We start from the raw sequence: 19886 nt of genomic DNA, 5'->3' as shown, positions 1-19886 counted from the left end.
CAATAATAATGATTTTATTAGTACTTCGATTGCTCCCGCCACTATTGCAGAACCGTATGAATTCAACGCAGCTTTGCAGAATCTTGATATGAAAGAGCAATTCTCTGGCCTTCCTAGTGAAGATGCCGCATCCCATCTCAATACCTTCATTGAGCTTTGCGATATGCAAAAGAAAAGAGATGTGGATAATGAGGTGATTAAGTTGAAGCTCTTTCCTTTCTCGTTGCGAGATCGCGCAAAAACTTGGTTTTCTTCTTTGCCTAAAAATAGTATCGATTCTTGGGATAAGTGCAAAGATGCTTTCATATCCAAGTATTTTCCGCCGGCTAAGATTATCTCCTTACATAACGATATCATGAATTTCAAGCAACTTGATCATGAACACGTTGCACAATCTTGGGAGAGGATGAAGCTTATGATTAGAAATTGTCCCGCTCATGGCTTGAGTTTGTGGATGATTATACAAATCTTTTACGCTGGTTTGAATTTCGCTTCTCGCAATATCTTGGACTCCGCCTCAGGTGGAACGTTCCTGGAAATCACGTTAGGAGACGCTACAAAACTCGTAGACAATATCATGACCAACTACTCTCAGTGGCACACTGAAAGGTCTCCTGCTAGCAAAAAGGTACACGCTATAGAAGAAATTAAGTCGCTTAGTGCTAAGATGGACGAGTTGATGAATTTGGTTGCTAGTAGAAACGCTACTATAGATCCTAATGACGTGCCACTATCTTCCTTGATTGAGAGTAGCAACGCTAGTTTGGACGTTAACTTTGTTGGTAGGAACAATTTTGGCAACAACAATGCTTTTAGAGGAAACTATGTTCCTAGGCGTTTTCCTAGTAACTCTTCTAACAATTATGGCAATTCCTACAACAACACTTATGGAAATCACAACAAATTACCCTCTGATTTAGAGAGTAATATCAAAGAGTTCATCAACTCTCAAAAGATTTCAATGCGTCCATAGAGGAAAAACTACTCAAAATTGACGATTTGGCTAAGAGCGTTGATAGGATGTCTTGTGATATTGATGCTTTGAAAGTTAGATGTGCTCCTCCCAAGGTCAACTTGGATGAAACTTTGAAAGCTATGCGTGTCTCCATGAATGAGAGCAAAGAAAGAACCGCCCAAATTCGCGCTAGGCATGAATGGTTTAAAAGTGTGTGTTCTAGTGATGCAAATCACGAAGATCTTAAAGTGCTTGGTGTGTCTCCTCTTGAATCTTTGTTTTCGCGTGTCAAACCTATTGATGAAGGGGCTGGATATGAATCCACTTTGGTTGAAAAACGCTCCAATGATTCGGAGTCCACCTATCTTGATGAAAAAGGTGTGGAGAGTGGAGTAGAAGAAATCAAAATTTTGGGTAGTAATGAAACTCCCACTTTGGATTTCAAGGAATTTAATTATGATAATTGCTCCTTGATTGAATGCATCTCTTTGATGCAATCCATTGCAAACTCTCCACATTCTTATAGCCAAAGCAAAGCCTTTACCGCGCATATCGTAGATGCTATGATGAAATCTCTTGAAGAGAATCTCGAACTAGAAGTCTCTATACCTAGAAAACTTCATGATGAGTGGGAACCTACTATCAAAATCAAGATCAAAAACTATGAGTGCAATGCTTTGTGTGATTTGGGTGCTAGTGTTTCCGCGATTCCAAAGTCTTTATGTGATATTCTTGGTTTTCATGATATTGAAGAGTGTTCTCTTAATTTGCATCTTGCGGATTCTACTGTCAAGAAACCCATGGGAAGGATCGATGATGTTCTTATTGTTGCAAATAAGAACTATGTACCCATGGATTTCATTGTACTTGACATAGATTGCAATCCTTCATGTCCCATTATTCTTGGTAGACCTTTCCTAAGGACTATTGGTGCTATCATCGATATGAAGGAAGGGAATATTAGATTTCAATTTCCCCTAAAGAAGGGCATGGAGCACTTTCCTAGAAATAAAATAAGATGTCCTTATGAATCTATGATGAGGGCTACTTATGGTTTGAGCACCAAAGACGACTATACGTGATTCCATCACCTTTTGCCTAGCTAAGGGCGTTAAACAATAGCGCTTGTTGGGAGGCAACCCAACGAATCTATCCTTTTTCTTTCTGTTTTGTGTTTTCCACACTTTCATAATTCTGTTATGATTGTGTTTTTGTGTTCCTTTTTGCGTTTGTGCCAAGCAAAACCGTTATGATTAGTCTTGGGGATGATCGTTTGGTCATGCTGGAAAAGACAGAAACTTTCTGCTCACGAAAAGAATTTTCATTTTTTCTATAACATATTTTGAGTTGATTCTTTTTGCCGTTGATTTCTACGTAAATTCTTGAGACTGTCGTAATTTTTCAGAATTTTTGAAGTACCAGAAGTATACGAAATATACAGATTGCTACAGACTGGTCTGCTATTAACAGATTCTATTTTTGTTGTGTTGGTTGCTTATTTTGATGAAACTATGGATAGTATCGGGGGTATTAGCCATGGAAGATTGAAAATACAGTAACCCAACAATAACATAAGTAGAATTCAAGTTTGCTACAGTACCTAAGGAAGTGGTGGTTTGCTTTCTTATACTAATGTTATCACGAGTTTCTGTTTAAGTTTCGTGTTGTGAAGTTTTCAAGTTATGGGTGAAGTTCTTATGGACAAAAAGATAAAGAGTGGCAAGAGCTCAAGCTTGGGGATGACCAAGGCACCCCAAGATGATTCAAGAATGTCGTAAAATCCTAAGCTTGGGGATGCCCCGGGAAGGCATCCCCTCTTTCGTCTTCAATCCATCGGTAACGTTACTTGGGGCTATATTTTTATTCACCACATATTATGTGTTTTGCTTGGAGCATCTTGTATCGTATGAGTCTTTTATTTTTGTTGTGTCACAATCATCCTTGCTGCACACCTAGAGAGAGAGACATGCACTCACCGTAATTTTGTCGAGCTTCACTTATATCCTTTGGTTAGACAATTCAGCTCACATGTGCTTCACTTATATCTTTTGAGCTAGATGCTTTTGCTCTGTGTGCTTCACTTATATATTTTAGAGCACGGTGGTGCGTGGCTTGGTAGTTGATCTATGCTTTGAAAGTAGTCTCAAAAGAGGTAGTTATCCAAAGGGATACGAAAACTTCCACCTTCATGTGCATTGAATAGTTAGAGAAGTTTGATTCATCTCAACTAGTTTTGAGTTGTGGTTATGGTAATATTGAAGTTATGCTAATAAGGTGTTGTGGATCTAGAAATACTTGTGTTGAAGTTAGTGATTCCCAAAGCATGCACGTATGGTGAACCGCTATGTGATGAAGTCTGAGCATGATTAGTCTATTGATTGTCATCCTTTATGTGGCGGTCGGGATCGCGCGATGGTTTATACCTACCAACCCTTCCCCTAGGAGTATGCGTTGAATGATTTGTTTCGATTACTAATAAAACTTTTGCAACAAGTATATGAGTTCTTCATGACTAATGTTGAGTCCATGGTTTAGATGCACTTTCACCTTCCACCATCACTATCTTGTTTAGTGTCGTGCAACTTTCGCCGGTGCACAAAACCCACCATTAGCCTCCCTCAAAACAGCCACCATACCTACCTACTATGGCTTTTTTAAAGTCATTCCGAGATATATTGCCATGCAACTACCAACATGACATGTGCCACCACGTCTACATTGCCATTGCATGATCGTAAGATAGCTAGCATGATGTTTCCATTAATGTCCATGCCATGCTAGATCATTGTCACGGTACACTACCGAAGGCATTCCATATAGAGTCATCGTTGTTCTAAGTTTTGAGTTGTAAGTGTGATGATCATCATTGATGGAGCATTGTCCCATGTGAGGAAATAAAAGAGGCCAAAGATGCCCACCAAAAAAAAGAGGCCAAAGAGCCCATTCAAAAGAAATGAGAGAAAAAGAGAGAAGGGACAATGATACCACTTTTGCACACTTGTGCATATTAAGCACCATGATCTTCATTAATGAGAGTCTCTCGTTTTGTCACCACCATATAGCTAGTGCGAAATTTTCATTATATAACTTGGCTTGTATATTCCAATGATAGGCTTCCTCAAATTTGCCTTAGGTCTTCGTGAGCAAGCAAGTTGAATGCACACCCACTAGTTTTCTTTAATAGCTTTCACATACTCTGGGCTCTAGTGCATCATTTGCATGGCAATCCTTACTCATTCACATTGATATCTATTGATGAGCATCTCCACAGCTCATTGATATACCTAGTTAATGTGACCATCTTCTCCTTGTTTGTCTTGCACCCTCCACCACACTCCACACCATTTATAGTGCTAAAACCATGGCTCACGCTCATGTATTGCGTGAGAGTTGAAAAAGTTTGAGAAAGTAAAGGTGTGAAAACAATTACTTGGCCAATACCGGAGTTGTGCATGATTTAAATTCATTGTGCAATGATGATAGAGCATATCCGGACTATATGGTTTTGTAGGGATAACTTTCTTTTGGCCTTGTTATTTTGAAAGTTCATGATTACTTTGCTAGTTTGCTTGAAGTATTATTGTTTCCACGTCAATAGCAAGTTATTGTTTTGAATCTAATGGATCTGAACATCCACGTCACATAAGAGGAGTTACAAAGGACATCTATGCTAGGTAGCATGAAAGCATCAAAAATTCATTCTTTATCACTTCCCTACTCAAGGACGAGCATGAGTTAAGCTTGGGTATGTTTGATACGTCTCAAACGTATCTATAATTTTTTATGGTTTCACGCTGTTATCTTGACAACTTTGGATGCTTTGTTTACCTTTTATATATTTTTTGGGACTAACTTATTAACTCAATGCCAAGTGCTAGTTCCTATTTTTTCTGTGTTTTTGACTCTTTTCAGATCAGATTTTGGAACTGAGTCCAAACGGAATAAAATCCCCAAAATGATTTTTTCCAAAAGGGAAGAAGATCGGGAGGCTTGAGGGCCAAGCAAGTGGGCCCACAGGGAGCCCACAAGCCCTATTGTCGCAGCCAGGGGGGAGGCCGTGGCAACCAAGCTTGTGGCCTCCCTGGCGCCCCCTGTCGTAGGTCTTTGGCCTATAAATTCCCTAAAAATCCAGAAAAAATCAGGGCGTCCACGGAAACACTTTTCCGTCGCCGCAAGATTCCATTTCCACGAGATCTCATGTGGAGACCCTTCCCGGTGCCCTACCGGAGGGGACTTTGGAGTTGGAGCGCTTCTTCATCAACATCATCGCGCCTCCAATGACTCGTGAGTAGTTCACTTCAGACCTACGGGTCCGTAGTTAGTAGCTAGATGGCTTCTTCTCTCTCTTGAATCTTCAATACAAAGTTCTCCATGATCTTCATGGAGATCTATCCAATGTAATCCTCTTTGGCGGTGTGTTTGTCGAGATCCGATGAATTGTGGATTTGTGATCAGATTATCTATGATATATATTTGAGTCTTTGCTGATTTTTTATATGCATGATTTGATATCCTTGTAAGTCTCTCCGAGTCTTGGGTTTTGTTTGGCCAACTAGATCTATGATTCTTGCAATGGGAGAAGTGCTTGGTTTCGGGTTCTTACCGTGTGGTGACCTTTCCCAGTGACAGTAGGGGCAGCAAGGCACACATCGTGTAGTTGCCATCAAGGGTAACAAGATGGGCTTTGTCGTAGATATGAGATTGTCCATCTACATCATGTCATCTTGCTTAAGGCGTTACTCTGTTCTTTTGGACTTAATACACTAGATGCATGCTGGATAGCGGTCGACGTGTGGAGTAATAGTAGTAGATGCAGAAAGTATCGGTCTACTTGTTTTGGACATGATGCCTATAGATATAATCATTGCCTTAGATGTCGTCACGACTTTGCGTGATTCTATCAATTGCTCGATAGTAATTCGTTCACCCACCGTCTACTTGCTTTCATGAGAGAAGCCACTAGTGAACACTACGGCCCCCGGGTCTATTCACACCTATCGTTTCCACTTTCGCTTTTACTTTGCTTTGTTACTTTGTTGCTTTGAGTTCTCACTTGGCAAACAATCTATAAGGGATTGACAACCCCTTCATAGCATTGGGAGCAAGCTCTTTGTGTTTGTGCAGGCACTTGTGATACTCCTTCATTGGATCGATACCTTGGTTCTCAAAACTGAGGGAAATACTTACCGCTGATGTGTGCTACATCACCCTTTCCGCTTTGATGGAACACCAACGCAAGGCTCCAAGGCCACGGGGAAATCCTTTGCATATTTGCCTAGGGAGTCCCCAAAGGCGTAGCCGTAGTAGAAGGATTCCTGGTGTCGTTGCTGAGGAGAATCAAGACACGAATAGTTGAAAAGGACCAAGATGGACCTAGAGGGGGGGTGAATAGGTACAAATCCAAATTTTAACAATTACTTAGCAATTTTAGGCTAAAGTGCAGAATATAAGTGTAAGCCTAATAATTGCTATGACAAAGAGTAAGCTATTAGGAGTGAAGCAAGGCAAGCGGTAAACAATAAGCAAATACAACTAAGTAATAAGGATTAACACAAGTAGAGAGTATGGTTAGGAATAACCGAAACTCCGAGAGAGACAAGGATGTATCCCGATGTTCACTTCCTTGGAGGGAAGCTACGTCACCGTTAGAGGGGCGGATGTTACCACGAAGGCACACCAACGCCACGAAGGCTCACCCTATTCTCCCTTTGAGATAACTCCACGAAGGCGTTTCTCAACCACTAGTGGTAAGCCTTGAGGTGGCTTCCAAACCTTCACAAACTTTCCGGGGGATATCACAATGGTTTGATTCCTCTCCGAAGACTCCTACCGCCTAGGAGTCTCCAACCTCCAATAGTAACAAGATCACGGGGATTGCTCAAAACTTGCTCAAATCACAAATCACTTTGGTGGGAAGGAGGAGAGGGAGACGATCTATCTTTTGATTGGAACAACACTCTAAAGGACTCACAAATGCTCTTGGGATCTAGGATTTAGTGTAGACAAGAGTGAGTGAGAGGAAAGGTGTTCTTGGATGTGTCTTAGCTGTGTTGAACACCCTTTCACGAGGTGGGAGAAGAGTATTTATAGTGTGGAGTGAAATCCAGCCGTTGGAGGTGCAATAAGTCACACACGGTCCGGACGTCCGACACTTGTCGGAAGTTCGGACGTCCGCGAGGGGCCGGACGTCTGACAAGGGTCGGACGTCCGAGACCTGTAGTCATGCCTAGAACTCTTATGAATTCATCAGCGGCCGGACGTCCGACATGGGTCGGTCGTCCGAGGCCTGTAGATGTGCCTGAACATATTTGAATTCATCAGCCTACGGACGTCCGGAGTGGCTCGGAAGTCCGTGTTATACAGCACAATTTCTACTGGTGGTGGCTTCCGGATTTCCGATGTGTGTCGGACATCCGGAGGGGGCCGAATTTCCGAGATATAGTGCATACAAACTACTGGTGTTGACATGCGGATTTCCGGAGCTTGGCCGGACGTCCGGCGCTCGGACGTCCGGAGGAAGCCGGATTTCCGAGATATAGGCATTACAAACTACTGGTGTCCGGCTGCGGATTTCAGAAGCCAGCCGGTCGTCCGGCCCTCGGACGTCCGGAGGGATCCGGATGTCCAAGGTAATTGGACATATATTGAATTGTAGACAGTGGACAGTATGTGGTGTTTGATATGGTTGTAGAGATGTGGTATGAGCAAGTTTATCGCAAAGCCTGTGATCCCCTCTTAATAGTGCGGGATCCATATACTCAATATCAGTAAACTCAAAAGACTATTCTACAACATCTCTTCTTAATCCTGAGCCTTCTCGAAATATAAATCATCAATCTTTCCAGGTAACCTTTGGCACATAAATCTTAATCTACTAAAGTACTTGTTGTCTTGAGATATACTCAAGAAATAGGATTAGTTTCCTATGTATGTGTTGTCATTAACAACAAAAGACAATTAGGGGCATAGCATGCACTTTCAATCTCCCCCTTTTTGGTAGTTGATGACAACATATACATAGGTCTCAAAAAAAATATTAACCATACATTATAGTCTAGGAGATATTTAGTACGGAGCTCACCCTTAGGATATGCATGATAAAGAAATCAACGCTCCAAATGGATCGAACATGGAAGGATAATAGATCATCATAGAAATAAATGAGCAAGATATAATAGTCTATGATGATAACATAGCAAATCACAACCATTCATAAGTAGCCATACATGAGTTTTATCCATTACATTAAATCTCCAAAGACTAAAAATGACAAGAATAAAATTTTAACTACGATACATTACTCCCCCTTTGGCACCAAGTACCAAAAAGGGAGCCATCAATAGAACCAACCAAACTCAGAGCTCATCACCATCATCATCAGCATCATCAGCCAAACCACTGCCCCCAGCCTCGTCAAAGAACTCAGACCACTCAGGACCAGAAGGGAAGCCAAAATCAATGGAAGGAGCAGCAGGAGGGGCCTCATCATCACTCATAGTAAGATCGCCCGAGGCTCTCAGACGAGCCTTGAGGGCATTCTGAGAGGAAACTAAGCAGGAAACCACATCATGGGTTTGACCACACTGAAAGGAGACAGCCTTCATCAAAGCAGAGTGAGCTTTGCCAAGGAATTTGGCAAAGCGACTGAGAGAAGCGGAGCTAGATGAAGGGGTGGCGGCCCGTGCAGCAGTGCGGCGAGTGGTAGTAGAGGAAGAAGGGGCGTTCTTGGGAGCAAAATCATTTGCCATGTGAGCGGGAATAGACCACTTGCGATGGATGTGAGTGGTAGCCACAAAGAAATCAGCAACGTGGTTAATAAGTGCCTGGATGAAGGGAGCATGAGGAAAGGCTCGCTTGTACTGAAAGCTAGCAAGCCGAATCTCATGACATAGGAAATGGGGCACATTGATTTTGGTCTTGGGGTTCTCGAACAAGTGGTACAAGATATCGATACAATAGCCACTGCAAGAACCCTTATCACCCATCTTGGGATAGATGGTGCGGATGACACACTGAAAGATAATGAAGAAAGGTGAGCGCCAGATGGATACCTGGTTAAGGTCCTTCTGGTGCTCATCCTCATCAAGCTCACGTAGTGGTTTGAGGAGGTGTCCACACACGTCAATAGTCTTAGGCGCATGGTTAGGATCATCCTTATGTATTTTATAACCGGAATGGGGAAAAGCAAGTGCGGCAACAAAAGAAGCATAAGTGGCTTTGAAGCGAACGTCAGAGGTGATCCAGGTGACAGTGTTGTCGGAGCCAAAATGGCATGTGGCATAGAACTGGTGAATGGCAGCAGCATTATAGTCGCAATGAAAAGCAAACGGAGCGGCAAGCCCCGAGGACTCAATAAGCTCAATCGCACCTGGATATTTCGCCGGGTGCTTGCGAATATGCTCAATATCAATGTAAAGATGATTAGATAACCCCTTAGGTACTATGACGGTGGAAAAGATGTCTGCCTGGACGTTTATGCGAAAACGTGAATCCGTAGAATCACTACCGACCTCGTATTGATTTACGTCGCGGCGGAAAGTAAGATAGGAACCATCCCCAAGTGTGGTAAAGTTTGTGATATTACGACCTAACGTGGCAGGAGGCTCTAAGGAGATGCGGCGAGCTTCACCTTTAGGCTGGGCAGGAGGCGGTTGTGGCATGTAGGATGCCCTGCGAGACCCGAGCTTGGACCTTCGAGTGACAGGTTGAGGAAGTTCCTCGGCGGCAAGCTCCTCCTCGAAGTCGGGGTCAGCATCATCAGACGGCGAGGGAGACGGAGACCGCCAGGGCGGAGAACGTCGGGCAGCCCGTTTGAAGGGACGGTGTGGCTCATCCGATTCCGACCCCGTGTTCATAGGGATGCGAGAGGATGAGCCGGCCACGGTCTTCCGAGCGGTGTGCTTGGTCTTGCCCATGGAGCCCTACGCGGATGAAGAATCCCCAAATGAGGAACGAACAAGGAGAGACATGGGGGAAATCAAATCCAACGCGAGAAAAGACGGAGGAGCAACGTGAGATGGATCCCGTGAAGAGTATGGACGGAGGAGTAGGGGATCCGCGGAGGAGATCGGCTCGATCTCGTGGGTGGCAGCGCTGGGGAGGTGCTCCTCGAGCAGCTCCCAGGGCTGGCGGCGGCGACTGGGGGAAAATGGGGCGCTGGGGATTAGGGCAAAAGGCCCAGCCCCGCGCCCAGCTTTATATAGGGGCCCCGAGGCGTCGGACGTCCGAGAGGCGTCGGACGTCCGGCGGTCGGACGTCCGAGAGGTGTCGGACTTCCGGAGGATGTTCTGGCGCCGGACGTCCGAGAGATAGAGGAGGGGAGTGTTTTGATGATGATGACTTGCATGGTATATATATATATATATAAGACAAACTATGAGCACTGTTTTCCTAGAAGCATTACATGCATGAAATGATCTGTGCGTACGTTGTAAGCTTAAAAACACATAGAATTACTACGCATTCCCCCTAAATATATGCGCACATCAAGACACAACCATAATGTGAGTGTATGTATGTGTGCAAGATTTCAAGATATATTGTCAAGCTCCAAGATACCAAGTTCACGCCTAAGTTGACAGAACCTAGCTACGCTAAGTGGCTTGGTGAAAATGTCGGCTAACTGCATGTCGGTACCCACATGGGTAATATCAATGTCACCCGTTTGCACAAGGTCTCTCAAGAAATGATACCTAATATCAATATGTTTTGTGCGAGGGTGATCAATGGGGTTTACGGAGATCTTTATGGCACTTTCATTATCACAGAGAAGAGGAACGTGTCGATACATGATACCATAATCCTTCAGTGTTTGCCTCATCCATAGCAATTGAGTAGCACAGCTTGCGGCTGCAATATATTCGGCCTCGGTCGTGGAGAGAGAAACACAGTTCTGCTTCTTCGAGGACCAACTTACCAACGAGCGTCCAAGAAACTGACATGCACCGGAAGTGGATTTCCGTCCCACTTTATCACCGGCCCAATCCGCATCAGAATACCCAATAAGATCAAACTTTGCATCCTTAGGGTACCATAAGCCTAACTTTGGGGTGTGAACAAGGTATCTAAGAATGTGCTTAACCGCCGTGTGATGGCTTTCCATAGGGGAAGCTTGAAATCTAGCACATATTCGTACACTTAACATGATGTCCGGTCTAGATGCGCAAACGTAAAGCAGTGAACCAATCATGGAGCGATAAGTAGATGGGTCAAAAGGAATACCGTTTGAGTCTTCATTTAGAACTACATCGGTGGCCATGGGTGTCTTCATTAGTTTAGCATTTGTCGTATCAAATTTCTCAAGAATGTCCTTGAGATACTTAGTTTGAGACAAGAAAATCCCTTCTTGAAATTGTTGTATTTGAAAACCAAGAAATAACTTCAAGTCCGTGTTGAGTGACATCTCAAAGGTCTTGGTCATGGAAGCCGCAAACTTCTGGCACAAATGGATGTTAGGAGAACCAAAAATGATGTTATCTACATAGATTTGGCATAAGATCAAATCACCATTTTCCCTCTTAGTAAAAAGAGTGGGATCGATCACCCTCACCACAAAGCCATCATCGAGTAGGAACTTCTTAAGATGATCGTACCAAGCACGGGGTGCTTGTTTAAGACCATAAAGTGCCTTGTGAAGTTTATATACATGGTCTTTGTGATGAGGGTCAACAAACCCAGGTGGTTGTGATACATATACCTCTTCTTGTAGAGGACCGTTAAGAAAAGCACTTTTCACATCCATTTGATGCAAGGTAAAACCATTGAAAGCAGCATAGGCCAATAAAATGCTAATGGACTCAAGACGAGCAACAGGGGCGAAAGTTTCACCAAAGTCCAAACCTTCAACTTGGGAGTACCCCTGTGCTACTAACCTTGCCTTGTTGCGCAGAACAGTCCCGTTCTCATCTTCCTTGTTCTTGAAAATCCATTTAGTTCCAATAACATTATGTTCCTCAGTTGCTCGTTCTACCAATGACCATACTTCATTGCGTGTGAAACTGTTTAGCTCTTCTTGCATAGCAAGTAGCCAGTCATTGTCACATAGTGCATCCTGAACCCTGTGTGGCACGGTACTAGAGACAAACGAAAAGTGAGCACAAAAGTTTGTTAATTGTTTACGAGTCACTCTACCTTCCGATACGCCTGTGAGGATTTGATTAATATCAACACGACCGGCCACACGTGGCATGATGGAGGTCAAGGTTTCACGAGGTTCAACTTCGTTTCCATCATCAATGTCCTCAACATATGGATCATTTATGTGCGGAGGAAGATATTCCTCTTCGCGTTGCACGTGTTGAGGTTCATCATCAAGCATACCCATACTTTGGTCTACCTCTTGAAGATCAACTTGTTCTTGAGTGTCATCTCCGACTTGATCCTCAAAAACTGGCATGATGGGTGTGCTAATATCTTGTGGAGGTACGGGTAGTGAACTGTCTTGAGGATGCGAGATGCTCTCATCATCTTCATCATCATCATGGGGTCTTTGTTCCATAGGCAGAAGTACACCTACACCCATGTTTAAGATATCTTGTGGGGAGTCTTCTTCACCTGCAACATTTAGATCAACTTGCTCCCCATGGGAGCGGTTAAATTCATCAAACGTCACGTCACAGGTTTCTATAACACATCCAGTGGATTTGTTGTAGACTCTGTAGGCGTGAGAGTTTGACCCATAGCCAACAAAAATCCCTTTAGTTGTTTTGGATTGAAATTTCCCTAACCGTTCCCGTTTGTTGAGGATGAAGCATTTGCATCCAAACACACGGAAGTACTTAACATTGGGCTTGTTCCCAGTTAGGAGCTCATATGGAGTTTTCTCCAATATTGATCGGAGGAAGAGCCGGTTTGATGCATGACATGCTGTCTTGATGGCCTCAGCCCAAAAACTATGTGGTGACTTGTATTCATCTAACATGGACCTTGCCATTTCCACAAGTGTCCGGTTCTTCCTTTCTGCCACACCATTTTGTTGGGGAGTGTAAGGTGCGGAATACTGATGTTCAATCCCCTCATCACTCAGAAATTCTTCTAGGGTGTAGTTCTTGAACTCAGAGCCATTATCACTTCTTACTGCCTTAATGTCCTTGTCAAACTTCCGCTGGGCTTGTTTGGCAAAATCAATGAAAGTGACCTTTGTCTCGTCCTTGGACTTGAGAAAGAACACCCATGTATATCTTGAGTAATCATCAACAATGACTAGGCCATACTTTTTCCCTCCAAGACTCGCCCATGAAGGAGGCCCAAATAGATCCACATGAAGGAGCTCTAACGGCCTCGAAGTGGATACAACGTTCTTGGGTGGATGTCTTGATTGATGTTGCTTCCCAGCTATGCATGCACTGCACACACGATCTTTCTTAAAAGATACATTTGTTAGTCCAAGAATGTGATTACCGTTTAAGAGATTTTGAAGATTTTTCATGCCAACATGGGCGAGCCGGCGATGCCACAGCCATCCCATGTCGGCCTTGGCTATTAGACAAGTTGTATGGAAAGTGCTCTCTTTCGAGAAATCAACCGTGTAAAGGTTGCCATCCAACTCTCCAACAAAAGCCACTTCAAGAGTGTCTCTCTTAAAGACTTTCACATCCGTTAGTCCAAATAGTGTGTCATAACCGACGGAAGCCAATTGGCGAACTAAAAGTAAATGATATTGAAGAGATTGGACAAGCATGACATTTGCAATAGACATGTCATTAGTGATTGCCACCTTGCCCAACCCAATTACCTGCCCTTTCGACCCTCCACCAAATACAATGCTCATGTATGGTCGAATGGCTTGCATGAAGTCATAGAGCAAGTTACTATCTCCGGTCATATGATTGGTGCATCCACTGTCGATCACCCATTTTGCTCCACCGGAGAAAACAGCCTGTAAAGAATTAAGACTTGGTTTGAGGTACCCATTTTGTCATGGGGCCTTTCACATTAGTTACAAGAGTCTTAGGGACCCAAATGGCATAGAATCGAAATGCATTACGGGGACCAACGAATTTAGCATAAACTTCTCCTTCCTTTGATTTGTGTAGTACATAGGATGGAGGCATGAATTCGGTTGTCTTGTTGTGAGTAGACGGACCCCTAGTGGCCGATCCACTCACAACCTTACATTTCTCCGTGTGTCCCTCTGGTACAAATATTTCCTTAAGAGGAGTGGTACACTTCAGAGGAGATGCACTTTTCTTGGCAGTGCTTGGGTTGAACCCAAGCCCTTTCTTGGCGACACCTCCATTGTGTCGACTTAAGATCTCATTGAGAGTCTTTTGTCCTTGTGCACATGTCATGAGACCTCTGTCTAGCTGTGCCCTTAACGTACAGTTTTCCTCAAGGATAGATGTCAGTTCACTACTAGGGTTAGTAGTGCAGGTATCAACATTGATAATAGGTGAGGAGTAGGCCTAAGCTAGAGTGTCAAGATAAGTCACCTTAAGTGCCTCAAAGCTCTTTGTAAGAACAGTGAGTTTCTCTTCCTTGTCTTTGAGAGACAAGGATAGACGCTCACAGTCCTTAGAAAGAGAAGCATGAGAGTTCACAAGTCGGTCTTTATCATTTAGTAGTTCTCTGCACACATTTTCAGCCTTTTTCAAGGAGGCAAGATCATTAGCATGTTTATCAAGGTTTTCACCTACTTTTGAACATAATGCATCATTTTGTGCTTCCTCATAAAGGACTTTCTGCTCTACGAGTTCATTTCTCTCCTTCTCCTCAATGACGAGGGTTTCGAGTTCCTTGATGGTATTGGTGTGCTTACTCACCATTTCCATAAGTATGCGAAACATAGTGAGCTTCTTTCCTTTAAGAGAGCACATAAATTTGTTCATTTTAGCAAACATGGGATGATCTAAATCATCATCCTCATAATGATCTTCCGCATCAAGATACTCATCAGAGTGGGTAGAAACTAGACTAAAAGAGTTTAACCGTGGGGTTACCTTAACCTTATCATGGGAGCTTTGGTCTTCCCCATCTCCCATGGCAGTGTTTGCCATCAAACACTTGTGAGCGTTGCCCTTGTAGTCCTTCATATAGTTGTAGTGAACAACATCACCACTTTTGTTGACTAGCCTCAAGGTACTCTGTGTATCTTGAGCTACTCCGGCAACTCCACCAACATCTTCTAGATCTGATTCTTCTTGTGCAACCATTGCTCTTCCATCTGTCCTCTTGGACTCGGAGTTCATAGGGTTTGGTAACTTCTTCTTAACAAAGGTCTTTGGAAACCTTGGTTTGTCTTCTCTCTTCTCGTAAGGGCAGTCGTTGGAGAAGTGGTTGGTTTCCTCACAGTTATAGCATTTCCTTACCTTCTTTGGAAATCTTCCCTTGAACTTCCCTGCACTGAACTTCTTCACAAAGAGAGCAATGTCCTCAAACGATGGGCTTTCATGAGAGTCAACATCATCACCATCTTGACAGTCATCATCACCTTCTTCTTCTTCACTTTCTTCTTCGTCATACTCATGCTTGGCTTTCAAAGCAAGATTGATCTTTGATGTTGAAATGCCATGCATGGCTAGGTGCTTTGTTGCATTTCCTTTGACTCTTCAAATAATTGGAAAGTGGATATGATGTCATCCGGAGTCATTTCTTTGAAAGCATGATGATGTTTCATGTCCCATACCATTTGATGGTGATATGGAGCAAGAGCGTGAAGTAACTTGTCCACAAGGAATCTCTTGGTCAAATTGAAACCATCTTTCGTCTTGTCACAGTCACATGACTCAATGTCTACGGCGAGAGTCATGAGCCGTTCTAGTAGCTGCTTGGGAGATTCACCCTTTTCCATACAGAAGTTCTGTAATTGCCCCTTGTCAATTTCATATTGAGAAAACCGAAGAGTGGAGGTACCGGTCTTGGTCCTTATGATGCTGTCCCACAATTCCTTGGCACTTGTGATGTGAATGTAAGGTCTTCGTTGCTTGTCATTCATTCCTTTTCTTATGCACATGATCGCAGTGTCATTGAGATGCTTGTCATAAGTTTCTCTGGGCGTGAGGCATCTTGGATCAACAGGATTGTACCCATGTTCGAGGATGTCCAGCATCTCATCATTGGCGTACCTAAGATGATCCTGCATACCAACTCTCCACAAAGCAAAATCGAAATTGTCATCAAGCAATGGAGGTTTTCCTCCAGGATTGTACTTAGGTTTCTCAATCTGAGATCTAGCATAAAGCCATGGAACACTGGTTTGGTTCCTCTCTGGAGGAGGTTGGCCAAATGGAGTACCGTGCACGTGGGGCCCTGAGGCCCTCGAGGACGTGGTTGTCCCCGTGGTTAGTGATGCTAGTCTCATTTGGATCATGGTCTCAAGAGAAGCATCATGCTCCTCTTTTTGCTTGGCAAGGGCCCATTCCAGATCCTTAGAGGTGAAAGACTTGACTTCCGAGGAAGTCCCGTCCCTCTGCACTGGAGCTACCGTAGCTGGGTTCACGTCCATCTAGCTCTAGGGCGGTTAAGCCACACAAATAGAGCACGATGCTCTGATACCAATTGAAAAGGATCGAGATGGACCTGGAGGGGGGTGAATAGGTACAAATCCAAATTTTAACAATTACTTAGCAATTTTAGGCTAAAGTGCGGAATATAAGTGTAAGCCTAATAATTGCTATGACAAAGAGTAAGCTATTAGGAGTGAAGCAAGGCAAGCGGTAAACAATAAGCAAATACAAGTAAGTAATAAGGATTAACACAAGTAGAGAGTTAGGGTTAGGAATAACCGAAACTCCGAGAGAGACAAGGATGTATCCCGATGTTCACTTCCTTGGAGGGAAGCTACGTCATCGTTAGAGGGGTGGATGTTACCACGAAGGCACACCAACGCCACGAAGATTCACCCTATTCTCCATTTGAGATAACTCCACGAAGGCGTTTCTCAACCACTAGTGGTAAGCCTTGAGGTGGCTTCCAAACCTTCACAAACTTTCCGGCGGATATCACAATGGTTTGATTCCTCTCCGAAGACTCCTACCGCCTAGGAGTCTCCAACCTCCAAGAGTAACAAGATCACGGGGATTGCGCAAAACTTGCTCAAATCACAAATCACTTTGGTGGGAAGGAGAAGAGGGAGACGATCTATCTTTTGATTGGAACAACACTCTAAAGGACTCACAAATGCTCTTGGGATCTAGGATTTAGTGTAGACAAGAGTGAGTGAAAGGAAAGGTGTTCTTGGATGTGTATTAGCTGTGTTGAACACCTTTTCACGAGGTGGGAGAAGAGTATTTATAGTGTGGAGTGAAATCCAGTCGTTGGAGGTGCAATAAGTCACACAGGGTCCAGACGTCCGACACTTGTCGGAAGTCCGGGCGTCCGCGAGGGGCCGGACGTCCGACAGGGGTCGGACGTCCGAGACCTGTTGTCACAGCCCTAGATTATATCTTGTAGTTAGTTGCGTCAGTAAGCATTCATGAATGCATTCAAATCAATTTAATTCAATTTGGATGATCTACAAATGGGGATGACCAAACCCTAACACCAAACAACATCCAAATAGGTTCAACAAGAGAAAAATCCTAGCTACTCTATATTCAAACAAAACCCTAGCAACTCTATATGCAAAACAATTCAAAAGTGGTGACAAATCAATGAACCAAAATGGTTTTCATATAAGTCCATCATTTTTGATAAATGTTGGAAAGAAAATATCAGGGGTGATATATATTTTCAAAATACTTTTGGCATTTTATTTTAAACTCAAAAGCCACTGAAATCAATTAATTAATTGATTTCAAATACTTCCTAGTTTTATAAAATGTTGAAACTATTTGTGGCATTGATTATTTTTACTACTGTCACATAATACTATTCTATGATTTTATAAAATGATTAAATGTTTATTAAAATCCTAAACCTAAAATGCCAGAAAGAAATAAAAAACAGAAAAAAGAAAACAGAGGGAAGTCCTTACCTGCGCTCACCTCAAGCGGCCCAGCCCACCAGGGGCACCGCTGTCTTCCTCCTCCTGCCAGGAGGAGAAGCAGCTGCGTGCCCGACGCATCGCCGGGCACCGCCACGTCCCCTGGCTACCTCCTGCTCGCCCCGTCCTTATCTCCTCGCTGTGGCAGCCCCGGACCCCCCCCCTCGAGCTCATCCTCCTCTCCTCTCTCCAGATTTCCCTTCTCTCTCTCTGCTTCCCTCGTTGCCTCCATTGCCGAGCTAGAGCTCGAGCTCGCCTCTCTGGTCTCCGGCCTTCCCTCGCCTCTCCGAGAAGCCCAGAAGAACCGCCTCGACGCCCTGCTCCTCCTCGCCATTGGAATCGAGCCCGGACGACCCCTGTCGTCGCCATCGCCGTTGTCTTCCTCACCTCCGGCCGCCGGCCCCCTTCCATTGATTCACCCCTCCGACGCGACCCCGACCTTCCCGTCACCGCAAATGGAACCGACGTGAGCTCTCCGTCTTTTCCCCTCTCTTTCCACGTTCTCCCATGCCCCGTAGCCCCGCTTCCTGCCACAGCCGAACCCCGCCGCCGCTTAGGCTCATCGCCGGCGTACCTCCGGTGCCCCTCCAGCCACTTAGCTGCCACCAAAAGAAGCAATGCACCCCCAGTAACCCCTTCCACCCATCCACGCCCTGAATGGACACTGATGTCGCGATTCCGGCGAGCCTCCGTCGCTCTGTTGGTCGCCGGCGTCGACCTCGCCGGCCCGAGCCACTGCCATGTGGGCCCGATCGGTCAGGGATTAGTTTAGACCCTAATTAACCACTAATAACCCCCCAAGTCACTGATAGGGGGCCCCACAGGGGTCAAGGCCTAGTTAGTCTTAGGTTTGACCGGGAATTAGCCCTATTTCACTGACTGGTGGGCCCTCGCTGTCAGGGTTTGACCTGGACCGGCTGGTTGACCTGCTGACGCAGGGATGACATCAGCCTGACGCAATAAAGCTTTTCTGATTTTAGTTAATTCCAGAATAATAGCAAAACTTGTAAAAATCATAGAAATTAAAATATAACTCGGATGAAAATAATTTATATATGAAAAAGTATCAGAAAAATCGAAGGAATCTGATTATGGCATTTTCATGCATGTTTGAAAAAGTTAACATCACCAAATAGGCAAAATGGTGAATAGGATAAATTTCATAATTAGTTTGGAGATGGAATTTGATACTTATTTGAATTCCACTTCAATTGTTATGACCAAACATTGGTCAATGCAAATCAGTACCTCAAAATACTAACTCCATACATGTTGGAATAATTTGTTATGAGCATCAGGTCGAATCAATTATAAGGGTCGGCTTGACGTGATGTTTGAATCCTAATTCAAACCAACTTCAACTTCAGAAATGATAGCCACATTAGCCCTGCCACCTTTCATTTCATCTCTTGAGCATGCATCATAGTGTTGCATTTCCGTGAAGTAATTGTTGTTCTTTCTTGTTTGCCGGTGTTGTTCCCCCTCGCTAAACGATGTTTCCGACGATGTGATCGTTGACATTGATGAAGACTCATTGCTATCTTCAGACGTGTCAGGCAAGCAAACCCCCCTTGAGCATATTGAAATAAACCCACTCCCTCGCTCCTACTCTCTTTTACTGCATTAGGACAAACACGATTCAACTGTACATGTTATCGGTAGTTGAACCCATTCCTCCGCATGACCTGATTTTGTCACAGTAAATAGTTGAAACCACCTAGCATGAGTAGCAACTGCTTGAGCCTTGATGTGCTTACTCATCCATGCTTGTTTACAATGCCTGCTATGCTTAGAGTCGTGTCGGGTCTGATCCGTCTGGATGATGAATCGGAATGGTTGTGTTCATGTCTTACACTGTGAGAGTAAAGGTGTGAATCTGATTTGGTAAAGGTAGCGATGAGAGGCCATGTAGGAGTACATGGTGGGTTGTCTCATTGGGACCGTCCTTAAGAACTGAGTTCTGTGTGTGTTATCCAAGACAAGATACTACCATGCATTGGGCCCTGAAAT

This window comes from Hordeum vulgare, chromosome 2H (assembly GCF_904849725.1).
Source record: "Hordeum vulgare subsp. vulgare chromosome 2H, MorexV3_pseudomolecules_assembly, whole genome shotgun sequence".
Classification (NCBI taxonomy): domain Eukaryota; kingdom Viridiplantae; phylum Streptophyta; class Magnoliopsida; order Poales; family Poaceae; genus Hordeum; species Hordeum vulgare.
The sequence above is the reverse complement of the archived record's forward strand: the minus strand, read 5'-3'. Positions refer to the sequence as shown.